This window comes from Lissotriton helveticus, chromosome 4_1, assembly GCF_964261635.1.
Source record: "Lissotriton helveticus chromosome 4_1, aLisHel1.1, whole genome shotgun sequence".
In the NCBI taxonomy this organism is placed as follows: Eukaryota; Metazoa; Chordata; class Amphibia; order Caudata; family Salamandridae; genus Lissotriton; species Lissotriton helveticus.
This window is the reverse complement of record NC_136063.1, coordinates 808,838,218-808,860,027: the sequence shown is the minus strand read 5'-3', so window position 1 is coordinate 808,860,027 and position 21,810 is coordinate 808,838,218.

Sequence of the window (21,810 nt, the reverse complement as noted above, 5' to 3'; positions counted from 1 at the left end):
AAATCGATGGATTTGGGCCCAGATCTCTGTACTGGGGTGAATGTATGACATTGTTCTGCATTCTGTCCATCAACTGTTGTTTTGCATTTGTCACCCTGAGTGGGATGGGTATGTTCAGATGTCAGTCACATGCTCTCCACACTACTGGAGTCAAGCTATCCTGGCTGAAGATGGCTGATAGCCAGAAACCGGTCCTAGGATGCTTGATTTGCTTGATTCCGGTCCAGGGAAGACATGTCTTGGCAGTTCGTGCTGGACTCTTCCCATGAGGCACAGGATCAAGGCTGATTTGCATATGGCCATGTCTGAACTGGGGTGGTGTGGAGTGCACAAAAACGATGGATTTAGGCCCAGATCTCTGTACTGGGGTGAATGTATGACATTGTTCTGCATTCTGTCCATCAACTGTTGTTTTGCATTTGATAAAGGGTACATACAGGAGACCTGGGAGTTACCGTATAGATATAGGTGCATAAATAAGGACCCTGACGTTTTCTTAAGTGGTACTGACTATGGAAAGGCTTTAAGTGGGTCTTTAGTGTGCAAAGAATTGTCACTTCACGGAGAGTGTAATGCGTCAAAAGTGAATTTATCTTGCTACTTGAAAGGCTACCCAGCTGTAGTGATTCATCTAGTATTTGAGTTGCTATCAAAGGAGATTTATTTAATCCTGAACGATCAAGGCTGTTTCAGGATGGCACCAGGCATTGCAAGTCTAGTCACGGTAAACATCAGGTTTGTTTGCTGTAAGCATGTATTGTTTCCCCCAACTCGCACAGTTAGGGAAGCACCACTTTGGCATTCATTGAATGTTTCATAATTTTGCTGAGCAGACTGAAGGCCATTTTGTTTCAACAAAATGTGACCTTAACTTCAGACCGAGAGACTTTCGATCTCCAGTTTGCAAGGTCTTCAGCAGAGATACAGGCCCTGGTCCGTACGAACTTCCCGATCTATATTGTGGAGAAATGGTTCATTGTATCTGTAACATGTCTGATACGAGTGGGATTGTACACTTTTTAAAGCGACTTGGATCAGGTTTCCTAACCACCTTTCAGACCATCTTCGGAGTAATTCCAGCCTTCATGCGTTTTTGGAGGGCTTTCTTTGTTCCTGCTATCAGTAGCAGGCATCCCAATTCTAACCCTTTTGCTTCGCAATGGACGTTTCACTCCATCAAGAAATGGAGAGAACACTGCTGGACTGATGTTGTTGTGAGCTTATGGTGTTCTACCTGACTACCCCTCAGCTTCAAGAGCTGAGTGTACATTGATTCCTGTCTTTTAGAACGGTCTGGCTAGACTGTGTCCTGCCTGTGTTCCGTTGACTATTCTGCGGATTTGGCTGCATGTTGGACCTGTGTCTGACACTTCCATCAGTTGCCCCGCTGTACATAGAAGTGTTCCTGGAGCCCAAGTAGGCCCACGTGTACAATTGTCCACAGCATATTCTCATGTTGATGACGATATTTCTAGAGCCTCCAAGAGATGCTTCTGCTCCTGTTGGAAGGGAAATTGGCTCTGCTACAGAGGTACAGGCATTGGTATCCTGCGTGTAGGCAACTAAATCTTGCCCAGTGGCTGTTGTGGGAACCGGAGATGAACATCTTTGCTCACTGAATATGATACTGGAAGTTCAGGAGGGATTGCCACCTGCGAATACGATGTTCAGCAATGTTGAGTCTCCAGTGCAGGATTCTTAAACAATCTGGCGTCCCCTGTGCTGAGAACCGTTTGGCGACTTCTTAAACATTTACTAAATTGAAGGACAAAACTGACTTTGTTTTATTTTTCCTTCTCTTCTCTTACTGAGCATAATGGCTTTCAAGGTGCTCAGTGCAATAGCAACTGCATATACAAGCTTAGATGACTATTCGGAAATCTTTTAGGGAAAAATTGCTTTTTTGTATGACATTTTATCAGGCTTTAAAAGTGATTGTAGAATGTTTTATTGTAAATGATTTGTATGCCTTTTCATAGCATTAGCTTTATCATTACCTAGCTGACCCTGTTCACCTCTTGATGAGTGGGTGTAATGTCCTTTAGGATAGTCCTGTCATGTATACCTCATTTTACATACATTGTCCCAATCACACAATAACAATTCTAAACAGGTGACCTTTTACCTAGTAGGTTGCTCCTGTCTCTTCGACACCAGGTTCTCCGTATTCTATTATAATCCCTGTACCTGATGTAAACAACAATACCCTCAGGCACGGTATAATTATTCTGTATGAGGGTCACCACTTTTTTCATCCTTAGCCAACAACCAGCTGTGCATAATCATATTTGTTTGGAAAAACATTCATGATTGTTTTCAAAACAGTTGTGGCTGTTTTCAAAACATATTTATTCTAGAAGAAACCCTGGACTAACCACTCTAGTATATAAGACCCTTATTCCCCCCTGCAAATTAGAGAAGAATTTTTTCCAAGCTGACACCGGGTCCTCCATGCTGAATATTTGGTACGCAGATGTCTGACATCCCTTGCGGTGAGTCATCCTTGAAGCAGAGACCTTCATTCTCAACCATCAGGTGAGGGGTTGGCTATTCCCTATGGGATTCTTGGCTACAAACATGCATATACATGCTAAACATACAGATCTAGGCTAGGTAGATTTAGGCAAATTAATTAGGGCACACATGTTAGGAATATGCAAGCGCTACTGTTTTTATCTGAACTGATTATGTTCATCTGATTAGCACTATGGTAAAAATGTGTCTACTATTTGATATATTGCAACTTGCAATCTCTTTTGTCTGCTTCTGTCTGTTGATTGTTGCAGCACATTACACAAGGCTGTCGCTGGACCAATAAATACTTATTGAAACATCCTAATCACCAAACCAGTGGAATTTCTGAAAGTAAGCAGTCATGTTTTCCACCATCTCTGATGAATCAGGGTTGTCATGTTTAGAGGTTGCCAGAAACTACCTACACCACTGTAGAATACAGGGGGTGGTAGTGGCACTGTGGAGCTAACTGCTCTAACGGCTGACATATCCTCTGTGGGTGTCTGGAAGCAGTTGGGACCCCAAGCCCTCAGTTTAGGTAATCCAAAATGCGCAGGTCCTGGGGATTTATTGGAACTACACAACAACAGAACACTATAACTGGGGCTGTGGAGCGTAGCACAATAACATTAAACTATACATATTGATAAATAAATAATTAACTGTGCTGTACGATTGGACAACATTTTTTGGTAGTTCAAATCCACCAAATGCCATGGACTGATACCAACAATTACGGCCAACCGCTAAAGCCAATGCGCTGAACTTGAAGAACTATAGTAGATAATACCTGAAACCATTTCTCCAAAAGTCCCTTTCAGTACTTGTATGTATGCGTATGTGGTGTTTATAATGTATGTTGTGAACTATATGGTGGCAGACCTGCATCTTGCACAGCCCATCAATCAATTTCAGACTATGGGCCTTATTTATAGCGAATTGGCGTAGGGCAGTGCCGCGAGTCTTCTTGTGGTGCTGCCCTACGCCAATGTGAAAGGGCAGGAATACAATGTTTTTTTTGAAATACAGTGCATTCCTGTCCTTTCCCCTGCACTGGTACACAATTTGCTGCCTAGCACAAACACAAGCACCATGGTGCAAGGGTGTATGCGTTGCAAGCAGGATTATTTTAGTGCAGGAAGGGGCACCTTCCTGCAGAAAAACAATCCTGAGAGGCATTTTCCTCTTTCTATGTCTGATGCAGAATGAGGCACACATGCAAAGTAAAAATATATACAATATTTCTCCTTGTTATTCATGTTCTGGGAAGGCATAAGGTTTTGGTGCTGTCCTAGGCTTGCGTGATTAAGTAAATCTTGTGCAGCGTAAAAAATCCATGGGTCTTGCATGGAAAAACCCATCAAAATACCTATGGAACACCTCCCTAGCACAGAGTAAGGCAACGCAGTGACTTGCACTGCTTTGTCTCACAACATCTCTATGTGGGCATGCAAGATTCATTGATTTGGTTGGAAGGTTTGTGCCACCGGAGTGTCAGAAAAAGTGACACTCCGGCGGCGCAAGCCACTCATAAATAAGCCTCTTATTACTTTTGAAGGACTCATATCCTCTGCAACTAATAACTTAGTTAACTACACCTACCTTTTGAAATATCTAGGAGGAGAATGTACCTTTAATGCTGCCTGCTATTTGTGATTCAGAAAGGGTAGCAAAAGCACTGTTATGAATCAGAAAGACTCACACCTTATGCAAAATTAAAGATAAACGTTGGTAAATACAATCAGTAAACCTTGTTAAAAAGCAGAAAGATCAATATGCGATTTGATAGCCAATTATATACCATGGTTTCATATTACCAAAATCTTTATTACATAATGATACTGATCGCTGAGCAAATATTTATGAACTCAGGTCTGCTTTTAAAATGAAGCCATTGTTTAATCAGCGCTGCATCCTGTAACTATAACTTAGATGACAGCACATACATTATTATGCTCCGTTCTCACCTCTTGAAACAATGATGTGGGCGCCTCTGAACAGTAACATGTAATCTTAACTTAAAAATAAACAGTCTCAATATTTTAGAAAATGATCAAAATTACAGTGGAATTGGATTATATAGTTAGTGTACACAAATATTGCGTTTTCACTTATTTTCATTATGAAACATGATTGCAATCATTCGGAATTAATCTTTGCACGAATTAAACAAGGCAGTTCATTCATCTTCCTATACCTAGCTTGTTTTAAAAATGGCAGGCAGTTTTCTTTTCACAAGTTATTTTTCTTTTTAATATGGCATATTCCCAGTAGCATAGTAAATATTTTAACAAGACATCAACTTGACACAGTACAGTGCATGGGAGTAAAGCATACATTTAAAGATATTATTTACAGAGCCCACGCTCTGATGTGACATTTATATTGCTGTATAAAACTCTTATCTTGTCTCAGCCTGCCAGTGACATGCCATTGTCTCTGAAATACACCTTCGTGCGAATCTTTGATTTACAACAGAATAAAGCTATCGGTGTTTTTGTAACATAAACTGCAATACTAAAAGCTCAAGTGGTTCTGCAATTGCCAAACAACATCAAGATGAATTTCTGTTCCAGTGAAAACGTGTCTGGCAGTGGCATATTCCTCGCAGCATACAAGGAAGAGTGTGTCGTATTCTACCCAAGGTCAAGGGTCATTTACAAGTAAAATCCTCCTGGAATGTGTATTTAAGGTGCTTTTGAATGCAACATAAAGTAGAGACTCCAGTTAGGAACAAAGACTTTTATTTTTTCAGAGGGAAATAATATATATAGTTTTACAGTAGAACAATTTTTTACTATTCTGATCCCCCAAAACAAGCCTTTCTAAACCCTCCTTCTGACTCTTCCCCCTCCACCTCCCTTTTACTCATCCTCCCTCCACCTCTTTTGTATTCTTCCCAATACTCCTCCTACTGCTATAAGCTCCAAAGCAAAAATAAAAACAATTATAAATCCTTCCCTCCTATTCCTCAACTATCCTTTTCTTTTTGTGTGTGTTCAAAATGATTTTATTGAATTTTCAAAATAAATGACATAAACAGACAATACAAAAAAAAGTTATACATAAGCAAAAATACCTAATCAAAATATGAAGAAATATATAAACAACAGTATAATGTAATAGGTATCTAAATATCAATACTCAATAAAAGGGAAAGGAGAATAACAAAAAGAAAAAAAGGGAAATGGGAACATGAGTACATACTATTTCATCTTTTATAAAGTAGAGTCACTATTAACATATAAATAATGCAATATAATGATATTAGACTATATAACAGGTGCAAAAATACATTTATGATGACAAATATGTATCTATAGGTAACTAAAAGGATTGATAAAAAAGAGACTTATGATTAAACCCAGTCAGAGATAATTGCACTCCTCTTCTTGTAAAAATGACCCATGACCACCAAGCATGAACAGATAGATCTGAAATATTTTTCCAACAAAAAGTAATGGAGTTTAAAGCAGCTGACATTAAGAAATTAAACAGTTTTTCTTCTAAATCAGTTAGGCTATGCACAAGATCGACCGATTTACAAATTAATAATTTATAAGAAAGAACATCTTGAATAGGTAATATCTTTAGCATAATATCCCAAACATCAGACCAAAATTTAGAAATTAAATGGCAATCAAATAGCATATGTTGCAAGAATCCTGGGTGCATTTTACAATGCCAACATGTTTCAGATTGTAGCAGTTTTGCACGGAATAAGCGTATTGGGGTGCATAAACAATTGAACAAGATATAAGAGTTGGTCTGGTAAAGTGACACTGGTAGCCATACTGAAATACTATTAAGCCAAATAATTTTCCAAATGTCATGAGATAAAGAAAGGGAAAGTTTGTTATTCCAGAATATTGAAATCATATTTAAATTATTACCTATTGAGGTAGCTAATTTTTTGTACAAAATATGAACTGTATGAGAAGACATAGAGACATAGACATAGAGACAGCTTGGATATAATATATATCTTTAAGATAGAAGATACCAGCCTTAATCCAAGAATTCCAGAAATTCACATTTCTATTCAATTTAATAACGTTACTATGCCATAATGATAAATGTGCAGTATGACCTAATTTTAATCTAAGTCACAAAAAATTAGTTTTGAGGCTTTGATTATAACTGAATGGTGTAGGACTGTAGACTTGTTAGACATTGTTAGCAAGGTTCGCAATGGACAAGGGTTAACAAGAGATTTCTGTATATTGAACCAAATAGGAGGGTTAATTACAGAGGACAAAATAAACCATATAGAACTTTGTTTTAATATAAATGCTTTATGATATAGAAAAAAGTCAGGTAAGCCAAAACCAGCATTACATTTAGGTATTTTTAGTTTTTTATAACCAATTCGAGGAGATTTATTTTTTCCAGAGAAATTTGGTTAATATTTTATCAACATCTTTATAAAATTTTAACGGAAACTGAGTAGAAATCATAGCAAGGGTATAAAAGATTTTAGGAGCAATATTCATTTTAATGGATTGCATTCTACCCCACCAAGAGAGATGAAGTGAGGACCATTTAGAAGTTTTATCTTTAATATAATTTAGGATAACATTACTATTCAATGTTAATGTTGCTTTGATGGAGGACGAAAACAGAATACCAAGATATTTCAATTAATGTTTTTGCCAAATAATGTCAGTCATCGGTAACATATCAGGAGTACAGGGGAACAATTCTGTTTTATTAATATTAAGTTTGTAACCAGAAACCATGGAACACATCATCAGCATAACCTAAGGTTTTGATAGTAACATTCTTCAACGTAATGCCTTTAATGTTATCACATTTTCTTATATAAATAAGGAAAGGCTCAATTCCAATTAGAAATAAAAGTGGAGAAAGGGTAGAAAGGGGACAGCCTTGCCTTGTGCCTCTAAAAAGGGAAAATTGACTAGATATTTGACCATTGATAAATAACCGATCAGTGGGAGCAAAATATAAGGCAGAAATAATACGAATAAACAAGGGACCAAAATTAAATGATAGTAAGGTCCAAAATAAAAATTGCAAATGGATTTTATCAAAGGCTTTTTCTGCATCTAAAGCCATAATTCCTGAGGGTGCAATTAAAGTAGAACTCTGTTCAATTGCATACAACAAGGTTCTTGTGTTGTTCGCAGAACATCTATTCTTCATAAGGCCTGATTGATCTGGATGAATAATAGAGCCAAGTATAGGGGCTAATCTAGAGGCAAGAATTTTAGCATATAATTTACAGTCTTTATTAATTAAAGATATCGGACGATAATTTGAAACAAGGGTAGGGTTTTGGTTTGGGAAGTACAATAATTAAAGCATCAGTAAAAGAACATGAGATAGTTCCAGAAAAACAAAAAAAAGTAAAAAGTTGAAATAGATAAGGTAAAAGTTGGGATTGGAATTCTTTATAAAATTCAGGTGGAATACCATCAGGGCTGGGGGACTTATTTTTTTTATGGAGATTTTATTGCTGTTAAAATTTAATCAGACGTAATGGGTCAATCTAGTCCAAGCCTATCTGATTGTGAAATTTTGGGCAAATCACAAGTATTTAAAAAAGAGTCAAATAAAGAGACATCATGAAAATCTGGCTTATAATATAGAGTAGAGTAAAAATCTAAAAATTATTTAACAATATAATTGTGGGATAGTGCAATTTTGCCATTAGGACCCTGAATTGAGGTAATCTGCGTCTTATCTTTTTTAATACGCAAAACATTCGCTAGTAACTTCCCAGATTGATTAGCATTAAAACGAAATTTAGCATTAGATTTGGAGATTTGGATGCCAGCTCTTTTACTGAGGACCGAGTTAAATTCACATCGAAGCTTTTGCAGCTTGACCCTGAATTGAGAATCATTGGACGTAATAAAAAGTCTTTCAAATTTCGCTATTTGTTTTTCCAGGTGTTTGATATGAGCATTGAAAGTTTTATTCTCATAGGCCATAATAGAAATAGTAACACCCCTAATATAGGCCTTAAAGGCATCCTATCTATTGACCATAGACGTGGAGTCTTCAGGGTTAAGCAAAAAATAATCTTGAATGGCCTTTAAGATTTTTGGTTTATTATGTTCAATAAGGACAATGCTAGTATTCATTTGCCATCTAATTTGTTTTGCAAAAGTGGAAATTAGATTTATAACAAAGGAAATCAAGGCATGATCAGATATATTAATATTTCCAATCAGAGGATTCGTTGCAGATTGGATAAGTTGTGTGGAAATTAAAAAATAATCAATCCTGGAATGTGAATTATGGGGATTGGAAAAAAAATGTAAAGCATTTGTCAGTAGGGAAATGTAAACGCCAAATGTCAGCTAACTTGGTGGTATGACTAAAGGATTTAAAAGCATGAAAAACCTTAGGAGGTTGAAATTTAGTACTAGATAATCTATCTAATAATGGGTCAGCAATAACTTTAAAATTGCCTCCAAGAATCAACTGAACTTTGCTCAACTTTAAGACTTCTGTGGTAATATTAGACCAAAAAGCAGGGTCGTCTGCAGTAGGACCATAAATGTTAAATAAAAATAAGACTGAATCATGAATTTTAATTTTAACAATGATGTATCTACCATCTGCATCTGAGGTTTTACTTAAAACTTGACAATGTATTTTTTTTTCAAAGAAGATAGCTACACCGTTTTTCTTACCATTAGCAAGAGACGAAACAATAGTATCTACCCACTTTTTTCATATAATTTATTATTTTATCATCAATATGAGTCTCTTGAATGAAACAAATATCTGCCTTACAACTACCTAAGTAATCTAAAATTTTGGTACGTTTAACTGGGTGACACAAACCTTTAACATTAAGAGAAACGACTTTAATATTGTGAACAATAGCAATAAGTAAGAGATGGGAAAAAAAAGTAAGGAAGCAAGAAGAGGGGAAGAAAAAATAGATAAGAAATAGAAGAAAACAGTAACTCTAGACTTAGTAAAAGGACAGGAAGAAAAGAAAACAGGGAGAAAAGGATAAACAAAGTACATTAATATCAAGAAAGAAACGCACATACGTTCTACAAGTATGACCAGAACCATTGGAGACCGAACTAGACATAAGCAATTATCTTGTCAGGACATAAGAATGTCGCTGAAATCAAGTATTAAAGTCATGAGTATCCATGGAGTGGTGCGAATGTTGGTCCAAAAAGCGACTTAAATCATCAGGACGTTGAAAATCTTTTGAAAAATTGTCCTTCCAGATATGCATAGTAGAAGGGTTAAAAAGACCATATTTGAACCCAAGACTTCGCAATTGGGAATGCAGAGCAGAAAACTCCTTGTGAGTTGAAACAGTATCTTTTGCAAAATCCTAATGAATGAAAATGTTGTTCCCATTGACCATCAAGGAAGGAATCTCCCGCGCAGCTTTTCGAATCAAAACCAGATGGTGATGTCGAAGATCCTTGAAAATCTTTTGACGAGGTTTAGTATGCTTAGGATTGCGATGTGAAGGAATTCTGTGGGCCTTATCAATCTCAAATTTTTCTGCTAATTTAATTTGTAGAAGGCCTGGAATCAATTTTTCTAAATACAGTCTGCAGTTGTTACCCTCAACCTCTTCTGGTAAATAAAAAATGCGTAGGTTGTATTGCCTGTTGCGATTTTCCATGACTAAAAGTTGTGTAGACATTGGTGTTATTTTTGCAACAAGTGAGTTAAGAAAGTCAAGCTTAGTCTTATTATCCTGAATTTTAATGGCATTATCAGAGATTTTCATTGATAAGCTTGCCATTTCTTTTCGAACATTTTTAACTTCTGAAGCAATAGAGTCTGTGTTAATGCGAAGAGCTTGAATTTCATCTAAACTTAGTGATAATGAAGGTTCTGATGATTCCACACCTCTGATTTAATTGGTGTGGGTGAAACTTGCTGCCTTCTTTTGGTATGAATAGAATTCTTATTTTCCATTTTATTTATGTGCCAAAAGTCAAACTTTTTAGTGAGAAAATAAATAATAGGAGCAAAGTTATAAGGCAGCAAGAAGAAATCCTTAGTAAAGCTGGTGCAGCAGCTATGATGAGCTATGGGAGTGGCTAGGCCCAAACCAGGCCCTTTCCTGCACAATTGCTCCGTCCCCTGACTGACTGACCTGGCTGTTCCAGAAATCATCAAAAAGCACTACACCTCACAGGTACTGCCTTAAAAACATAAGCTACCACATTTTTGTCCAGCATTTCTGACAAAATGTCAGCGTTTTAATTAAGAAAAACGGGGTTGACGCACCGGAGCTCTCTAGGTGGCGGCCATCTTGTATTGCGCGCTTGCGCGTCTCACTCCCTCCACTATCCTTTTCAAACTAAATAACAGACTAACATGTCCACCACTCAAGTTAATTTCATATTTTACTATACTAATTCACCACTAATCTTTTATGGGTTCCGGAGTTACATGCTACTCACCAAAAAAGCACTACAACACCTCATCAGGGGTAGCAAGCGCTATATAAATATAAACATTTTTACCTCTTCTAAACCTTTGCTATCCTTCTCAATCCAAACAACTGACTAACATATCCACCACTCAAATTACTTTCATATTTCATTATACTAATTCACCACTAACGCTGTATCGGTTCCAGAGGAGCGTGCTACTTGCTGAAAAAGCACTTCAACACCCCATCAGGGGTACAAGCGCCATATAAATGCAAACCTTTTTCCCTCATCTTTCTCTCCACTGTCCTTCTCAAACCAAATAACTGACTTATATATCCACCACTCAAATTACGTTCATATCTTTACTATAGTGATTCACCACTAATCCTTTATGGGTTCTGGAGTAGTGTGCCACTCGCCGAAAAATCGCTTTGACGCCTTGCTAGAGGTAGAAAGTGCTATATCAATGCAATTACAATACAATTACAATAAAATACAATCCAGTTTCTTCATTATTTTTGTTTGATTATATTCGCGTACATATTGCCAGTTCTCTGCCTATTTATAGTTCCCTAGCACCCTTTTCCTTCTTCACCCCTTTCCCTTCTTATACACTATTATGGTTATGATAGCTAATTGCTTCTAACCATTATTACATTTAGGGCATGTTTATCACTCAATCTAATAGATTTCCCTGTATTATTATTATTGATAATGTATTGTAATTTTTGTATATAAAATTCACAATTTTATTAGTTATTTTCAGAAATTGCTATTTTATCTAATTTTATTCTGTCATTGTAATAATTGGATATGATATGTGTCTTGATTTTGTTTATAAAATCAAATAAAATGTAAACACTTTCTTACACAAAAAGTGGCTCATGATTCCTAGGCATATCTACTTAACTCATGTTTTCGTGTATATATTCCTGAAGTATTATGGGCATGCAATGAAAAGATGGGATACATAAAAAATCTGTTGCAGCTTTATTTTCCAAGACAAGTAGAAACTCCTCTTAGTTCCAGCGGTGGTTCCTTTATTAGACTGGAGAAGAGTCGCCCCGCGAACCACATGTAGCAAACTTTAAAAATCAAATAGCAATGAAATGATTTCATTGCCACTTTATTTTCTACGAAGCACAGCTGCAGCCTAACACAAGCCTGGTGAAATGTGGGGTCTGTCCTCTGCTGCTGAATGTCTGCTTGGAGAACTGGAGAAGTGGCCAGACACTCCAAGGTGCACAAGGCACTTTCGCCACCTGTGTTGCGACCGTCAGCCTGACATGCGCACTTTGAAGCTCTCCAACTCCATCTGTGCTAGACATCTGGGTGAAGAGCAAGCAGGACTGGACTGAGACTGCAAACCAGACCTCGCAATTACATCAGACTGGCCTTGGGGAGGGGGGGGTGTTAAATACTGGTGGGAAACACTGCTGCTGCACTTTTGTTACAGGGGGCTGATTTTGCAGCAACAAAAACGGCCCCCACCGGTCTAAAACCGGCCAAACCCTTCCCACCCACCAGGAAAATGCCAGCTAACTCCATCCAATCCTGGTACTCCTCTCATGCTGTTTAATTGTATAAGAGTAGGGTCTGGATTGGTTAGGAGAGTTAGCTCTCTGACCAGTGTTCGAAGCCACAGACTGCAGAAGAATACCAAGGAGGACGCGCAGCCCGTGGGGAAGTAACATTTAATTTAATTTCAAATATTAGTGTAATGAATGTCAGTGTAGTGATTTAGTTTGTGATTATGTTGCATGATGCTTGCTGTTTTATTGAAAGCTGTTGGGAAGCAGTGGGGGAATTCGCTCGCCCACCAGTTTCAAATGTTACCAGTTGCCCCTGCATAGTTCTATCTTTAGGTAGGGGTGGTCACTTTTTCACTACTTTCTTCTAACTATTGTCATCATGGTTGATACATGAGTACATATTTCTGAATGATAGCCACTATAATTGAGCATTTTTGTACTGGAGTCACCAATTATTCCAGTTATGCTAAGAGTCCTACCACATGCCTGTGAATTCACTGAGAAATATGAGGGGCAGTAGATTTTAATGACTGCATTGACATTTACAAAATGCTATAAGCGGCAGGGGCTGCAATAAAAATAAATATACAGATAAGGTGAAGGCATATTGGGCGAGCAGCATTAGCGCCCTAGACCAGTGTCTGCTTCGCCTAATGTCTAATGTCTTCAGTCAGAATTCTCAAAATGAAAGCTTTCCCTTGCATTTTGCAAACAGATACAACCCACTTTGAAGTGTCAGTATCCAAACAATTGTTTGCAATTGCAATATCAATTGTAAACCGTTGATACATATACATGCATGCAAGTTGCAAATAAGGAGGTGTGCTCACACAGATTCACAAGATACATAGTTTCACCTAACAAAATTCACAACAGGGAGGACACAGTTCAATAATATATTAAGGAAAGGTATTGTTTTTAAATTGGTGCATTCTATCATTGGCCATCAGAAGTGGAATCGCGGACAAATTGTACAGCAGAAAAAGAGTAATTCATTTTAAAAAGATCTGTTAAGAGGCAAGGTAAAGTGTTGGTCTCTGGACCAAAAAGATGGCAGATTTATCATTTAAATTGGAGCTTATACTTTGGTGTGCATGTTGGGAAGAATAAGTACCACTTTTAGACAGGCAGTATATACTCTGCTCATTGATCTGATCAGCTGTTGACAATTCATCAATGGGGGCTACAAATTGTATCATCAAAAACCTTGCACCTATTGAGTATTTGATGCAGGGATAATACTATCAATAGATAAACTATACCGTAGTAACAACTAATCCAGCAACAGCGATGTCTGAAATATAGCGACTGGCAGCACAGTATGGGGAGGTATCTGGCAATAAGTTGAATACATCTAAGACACAAATTCTATGTGTTAACATAGGGGCATATGTGGACCAAAGGTTCTTGCAGGAGGTGGTTTATTTGGGGATTAGGATACGGCCTGTCTGAGTGCATTGGTTGAATCTAATTGGGGGTGGTTGGTGGCGGGTGCTCGCAAACAACTGGATCAATGGGAATGTTTCCATCTGTCTATGGTGGGAAGATGCAACGTTCTTAAGATGTTGATCTTGCCGAAAATTCTATACTTTTTAAGATCGGTGCCTTTGGAGATTTCACGAGCTAATCTTGCTCTACAGTCTGTATGCGCCAGATTTTTATGGGCCCAGGGTAAAGCACGAAGAGCGATGCGTTATATGGTTTTGCCGAGGGGTCAAGGGGGCAGGGCCGTCCCGGATTTTACATTGTACTACTATGTGTGTATGGTATGTAAGAGGTGTGGCGCCGCGGCCAGGGCGACTGACTCGGGAATCTGGGGATCACGGTTCGATCCCCGGCACCGGCGGCAGATTAGCCCAGCACCATGTGACACTGGGCAATAGCTTGCTTAATCTTCCCGACTGCCCCCAGCGCCTAGAGACCCTTACGGGTGATTGTGCGCTTTACAAATGTGGATTTATTATTTATTTATATGCTGCAACACATAAATATATTGCTGACTGGGGCAGGACCAACTGCTATGGCTGAGTCTCCTTCTATTTATCTCATGCTGCTAGGCAGTTCTGCTAAAAATCGACTGTTTCTCAATGTGGACTGGAGTTATTACAAGCGCACAAGGTTTAAAGTTCTTATTGCGGCCTATAAAATATGGACAGCTGTCAAAAAGAAGTATGAGGTGGAAAGGGTGTCTTGGTATACTCTGTTAACAGCAACCACCCTTCTCCCAGCAGTATTTTGGGAACGGGTGGTAGACAATTGGCGGGCTAAAGGGGTGTGTACTGTTGGTGACCTATTTGCGGAGGGTGGGTTGAAGTCCTTCGACCAGTTAAGGGATCAATTTCATTTGACTTGGGCGGATTTCTTCAAATATCTACAAGTCCGTTATTATTTGTTAAAAGCCCGATGGAAAATTCAAGTAAACCCTCTCATTGAGGCAGTGAGGAAAGATGCACGGATCAGTACACTCTATACCTTAATGCAGGGCACAATGGCCAATGATTTGGAAGCCCACAGTCGCAAATGGGATAACAGATTGGGATGTCAGGGAATACAGGTTGAGACTTCCATTGACTTGTCGAGACGATTGTTTATGTCCGTTAATCTCTATGCCCAACATTTTAAAACTATCTTTAATTTATACTACACACCAGACAAAATATCTAAGTGGGGGGAGGCAAGGAGGGAAAGTGTTTTCGCTGTGGGACTGAAGCTGCTGATGTGGTGCTTTTTTTTTACTTGTGTGGAAATTTAGGCACGCTGTTTCGACATATGGAAATATTTCTAGCAGAAATCCTGGGGGGGCCTGTACAACTGTCTGCCACTCAGATCTTGTTGGGGGTGGAGATGGGATCAACAGCGGATAAACTATCTAGTAAATTTTTATCTTTGAACTTTCCGGCCCCAGCTGTGGCTTGGCTTTGCATTGCATCAATGTGGTTACAAAAAGACGCCCCATCATTTGAGGCATGGAGGGCAAGGTTTCTTTCAATGTTTAATATGGAATACAGTCTATATGCTCTGAAAGGTAGACGGAAACTGAAACTAGGTCGTCAAATATGAAACTGAAACTAGGTCGTCAAATATGTGGGGCAATCGCGACCCATATAAGGAGTTATAAATGTCTTGCCCAGGGTCTGCTGTGCTGTTTTGTCTGTATATATATATTTTTTTATCAGCCCTAATTTCGCAAATTTATGGGTTTACCGATGCGATGTATTATCCTCTGCTATGATGATTTGATTCTCTGTATTGATTTTCTTCTTTGATTTGATTTCTTTTTGCTGCAATATATGTGCCTTTTTGTGTACTCATGGATTATCAATAAATAAATAAAAAAATAAAAAAGGATAAACTATACCATTGCTGGACTTGCAACAGACCAAGTTTTGTGTGGTAGAACAAACATTTCAATATTAACATCTTCCAAAGAATACATGAAGTGCAACTTTAAGTACCTTTTTTGGAGTTGGATCATGAATCAAGTGTTGCAACATGAAAGTACAATACTGCAAAAAGTACAAAAAAGACCTCAAGTGCTTTTGTCATCAACCTTTCCAGAATGTTGTGGTGTTGCCAGCAGCATCACACTGATTTCACAGCTGTTTTTAAACCTACATCAGGCCCACGGTTGCAGGAAGCTTAAGAGAATTGGCACCTATGGCAATACCAAACACGTTATAGAAGTACTAGGATGTTCGAATTCAAATTCCAGTTGGTGTATCAGCATGGTAAAATGCAGCAGTCCTACAGTCAGTCCTGTCTTGCAGCCAGTGATGTCCTGCACCCACTGTATCCTTGGATTTTTTTTTAAAGTGAAAACGAGGCAATTGACATTTTCGGAAGGACAAGTCTGTTTACTCAAAATGTGGAGAGACACCCCAGGATGAAAATGAATAGGAATTTCACTCTTAAAGGTGAAATGACATGACAGATAATCACCAAAGGATGATGAAGTGGAGGGGGAGTCTTCAGTCATCATAATCACCATTCATTCAGCTGCAGTCTCAAGTGAAGACAAAAATCGACATACCTGTTAAACTTGGCCCTCTCTGCATGTTCTCCTCTTAACATTTTGCCTGCACCCCTCCTATTTTTCTGAATTCCTTTTTGTTAGCCTTAGGGCAGCTAACCAGTGCTAAAATGCGTGTGTTCAATCACTAAAAACATGATGAAATTGACTTACACTTGATTGGCATATTTACTTTACTTATATGTCTCAGGTAAAGTGGCCTACCTGTTCCCAGGACGTGTAAATTAAATGCTACAATTGAGCCTGCAGAAGGTACTATGCCACCCACTTAATTAGCCTTTTCAAACACGTTTCAGGACTGCCATTGCAGCCTGTTGGCTGTTTTAAATTACGCATTTGACTTGGCAAAATAAACCCCTTGACTAGTCTCAAACTCCCTTTTTAGTACATAAAAATAAACTCCTAAATTAGGTCTGAGGTATCCCATTGGGAAGAGTGCATTGTAATTAAGTTGGGCATATACTTTTAAGGTTTATATGTCCTAGTAGAGAGAAACTCACAAACACATTTTTCATAAATGCTGCATTGGGTTACCTTATTATATTTAATAAGTCCTGTTTAAAAAGTGCTAACATTTGATTGAGGTCAGGTAGTAAGGTCATGTTTGGTGTCTTAAGAATTGTAATTTCAAATCCTCTTTAATGGTAACATTGGATTTTAAGTCACTATTCTATAATTGCCACTTGTAGAAAGTTGGCGTTTTTTTCCTACAATTTGGTTCCTGCAGCCTTGTCCTGGGTCACATGATTAGGTGCAGTTGGTAGTTGGTTTTTGTATATTCCACCCAGACAGCCTCACAACAGAGAGATTAGGTGTGACTAAATGGGCCACTCAGGCAAGATGTGGGACATAGCTGTACACATCCCCTCTTGCACTTCAATAGACTGTGCCCTGATCTCACACAAAGAACTTCACACTAGTCTGTGGTGACTGCAGACAAACAAGGACCAGGTAATGGAGGCAGGAAATTCCACACAGGTCTGTAATGGGAAACCTCAAGAAACTATTCCTACTTCAAAGGAGGCATCAGGTATAAAAACAGGACCCTCAGACCCACTATTCAGTTCACACCTGGGCCTGCATAAGGACTACCTGAGAGCTGACTGCTGCTATGACCTGCTGTGCACTTCAGAAGGACTGCTTTGCTGCACCCAGAAGGACTGCTCTTCTACCTGAAGCCTCCTCTGAGCCCCAGAGATCTGTTCGGCTGCTTGAGTCCTGTTCTTCTCTATGAACCCAGGACTTCCAGAATTCGGTTCAATGGTTAGTTGGCTGGCATGAGTAAGTCCTTACCCTCCAAATTGTACTTCTCCAGTCCTGGGCCATTGGAAGTGGTGCTCAAGGTGCCTAGCTAGCCCCAATCCAAAACCTGGATCCAAGACGTTTTTTCCAAAATGTGCTTTGTGAACCCTCACAAGAATGTGACCTACCTGCTTGTAGATCTGCCCAAGATGCGTCACCTGTAGGTGTCACTTTGTGGCAGTTTTTCTCCTCAGCAGCAAATACTGTTCAGCGGTTCTTTGCAGAAGGATATCCGGCCTCATTGCACACTTGTCAGCTACCACCTGCAGCTTTTTCCCACTGGAAATGTTCAACTTCCTATAAGGAGAGTAAGCCTGAACGAAGAAATCTTCACTGCAACTTTGCCCAGCTACTCCCCGATGATGAAGCCTCGTCCTCGAACAACGCCAGCTGCTTTGCCCCTCTGAACTTAACATTCTCAGACATTTTCCTCTGAAATTTCTTCTAAGTGTGAATGTGAGCGGAGACCACGCCCAATCCACTTGGTGTATCTGAACCACGCTCAATCGCTGTTGGCTCTAACTTTGTACCTTGCCTGGGTCTCACATGACTAGATGTCCTCGTTTGGCGCTTTGATCCTTTGGGTGCTATTTTGCACTTAAAAGTTCAGAAATTCACAACTCTGGTACTATTTATTGAATTTGTTTAATTTTGGTGTCAAATAATTCTAAATTTGTTTGGGATTTTCCATTTTTTTGTTCTCACATTGTTACTATTTAAGTATTACATAACTTGTTTACACATTGTCTCTAAGTTATTCCTGAGTTCTTTAGTGCCAAGCTTAAGAACAGGTTAATTTAGAGACTTTTTGTGGATCACCATTTATCGCATTATGGCTGTTGCTTGAGCATGGCGTCACCCCCACCACTGACAACCCAATTTCTCACAAGATCACACTAACACAATCCATAGAAAACACTTCAACTAAACAACGCAGTGCGTGAAAGATTCCTTCTTTGTAATTGTTTTAACTCTCAAAACAGACTGATGTGCTCAGTGTGCATGCATAAATATAATTGATTAAGGACGTATCATTTTTGACATGGGAATTAACAAAGATACAACTCATTCAACCCTTTGGTCAGTCAGAAATGTCACCATTAACATCAACCACTACAGTAGAAGCTACCAGTTCCTCAAAAAGCTACATGTGGCCTTTGCCCAAGCTTGGCATTGTCTATTTGACTACTATGAAACATGAGAGATATAGCACTCTAGAATGAAAATGTGTTAATTGAATTAATGGCTTGTCACTCGAAGTGGCAAGTTGATAAGTATGACATGAGTGCCTTCCCAGCTGTGTCCTTTTTTTAATAGTTTAATGACCATTCAGCATGATGTATGTTGGAGAGTTGTGCACAATCTGCCTTGTAAGCCACAATGTATGCTCTATTTTGGATTGTCCATTTCTATGTGTCTAACCTTTAACCAACCTCCATCCCTACTCTGATTCTCCTCATTTAACAGTTTTCTGGGAAAATTATACATGTCCACTCTGACAAAGTACCACCGCCTCTCTGCTAGCTACTATAGAAAAAAGGGGCCACACCACTGATTTGAAATAATATCTTTTTGATCAAGTGGTGAAATGATAAATGTAGCATGATTGGCTTTCCACTCAATGTATGTAAAAAAATGTAATATAAAAAAAAAACTACTGTCTTGTTTCTGACTCAGGGCCATCCTTAAAACACATTGGGACATTATTAGCAATGATGAGATGCCAAAAGATAAGACTGGCTCCAGTCCAGCTATTACCTATAAATAATGTCCTTCAATTTGGGATAAGTTTGTTGTGCGTTCCCTTTAGGGCCTACTTAGTTCTCCCTTATTTTAGCCTAAGTGCATGTTGTAGGCTGCTTTGATTTGCACCTGTTACACACAACAAGTTTGCTTTTGTGCCACTGTATTATTTTCGAAATACACTGCACATGTTTTTATTATTCAGTTCTCCTTTCTGGGAATCAGTCTCAATATTTTGGACAGGGTCAAACATTACCATGCCCTGTTTTTTCTGTGATCAGCTAGCAGAATAGCCTGGCATTTAGACACAATACAAAGGAATAGCTGCAGTTTTCAAGTGAGATACCTCTTATCATATGCACCGAGACTAGCCTTTTGAAAACAGAGAGGAGGATTCTTGCAGATGGGAAAATTCCTGCAATGGATGCACTACCTTTGCGCAACCTGAGATGTAGCCTACCTAATTTTAAATGCCAGGTATGGGGCCGGGTTCTAATCCCAGAGTTCACGGATATTTCACTGGGCTCACGTAGTGAGGGTAAGCTTAGGCCGATATATCATTATGATAGGGCTTTTCATTGTATACAGTTTACTAATAATGTTGATTACTCTGCTTAGTTATGTATGTTTTCTGATTGCAGCACAGTTGCATCATAATAGAGCACAATAGTTCCAATAAATATTGTAAACTTCCCTCGTGTCTTTATTTCATTTATTATGGACATCATTGAGTGAGAAAACAAAAGGTGATGATCTGTTTTCACGATTCCCCTGAGGATTAGAGAGTTGTGTTCTGGAGTGCCAATTTACCTGCTACTCTGTGGGTAGGTGAGAAGGGCAGGTAAGTCACTATGCGATTTTTGGATTTGGGCGCAAAGGTACAGATGTGGGACGGTTACTCAGTCCCTACATTCTGACATCCTGTGGTCCAAGGCATAGTTCTTTTTCCAAACAGAATTCCTGCAACAAGGTTTGATCTTCCTACCCAAACACAACGTACTCCCAAGGGTTTCTTTCCTTGAGGAAATTGCAAGACTTGCAAATATAACCCTAGCATGAATGAATGAGATTGGCCACTGACCAAGCAGACATATTATTTTAACAAACATATCACATGTAAAACAGAATGAATTGTATATGTGACACTATGGGGCCGATTCCGATTCGGGAAAAACCGCTCCGAATAGCCGTTCGCAGCGTTTTTCCCATACGAATCGTACCCTGCAACGTCCCCCGTACGTACGACGAAGTACGTTTCGTACCAGGAGCCGTACTCCGTACGAGTCGTACAGAGACCGTACAAACCAAATCCCCATCCGAATCTCCCTCAGAACCCGCTATACGTGACATCTGTACAGTTCGCGGCTGGTTTTTACGACCCAGCAAGTACGATACGTGTCGGGTACCCACCGTACGACCCTTTTTCTACGGGAGCTGAAAACAGCCGTAAAAGCAGAGTTCACGCCGAAACAGGTATGGAACGGCCCCCCCGGGTACGGTGCGCACCCCCCATGATCGCAGGGGTACGGTGCATACCCCTGCGATCATGGGGGGTACGCACCGTACCCCATGTACGATGGGTGTACGCACCGTACCCCATGTACGATGGGTGTACGGTGCGTACACCCATCGTACATGGGGTACGGTGCGTACACCCCATGATCGCAGGGGTACGGTGTGTACCCCTGGGATCATGGGGTGTATGGACCTTAAAGTGTGTATGTGTATGTGTGCTTTTCCGTACGACTCGCCCTTACCTGACCGGGACCCGTACGAATTGCGTCCTCATACCCCGGTCCGGATCATACTCGTTGGGTCGTACGGCATGTGTATGAGTCGTACAGCATGTGTACGAGTCGTGCGGTTCATGGTTTCAGCCTTGCAATATGTACGGATCGCGACGATTCGGACAGATTCACGGAATACGGATCGTACTATGGGACTCGGATGGACAGGTACGATTCGTACGGAGAGGGCTCCGGATACAAATCGTACGGTCTTTTTTTTCCCGAATCGGAATCGACCCCTATGTCTTTGTCAAAAGTGGTACATTGGCAGCACAATCTTTTCAGTAAAAAAAGGCCATCTAGAACATATAAGGACGATAAGTAATAAAGACTTGACAAACGGCACAGCTAAACATTTTGCTAAATTGCATAACAGCAGATGTAAAGACATTTGTTTTTTGGAATTGATACTGGCGCTAAGAATCCAAGAAGAGGTGATAATTAGTGCACTGTGGATTTTGGAGTCTAAATACATAAAGCAGGATGTACCATACTTTTATACAGTGAGG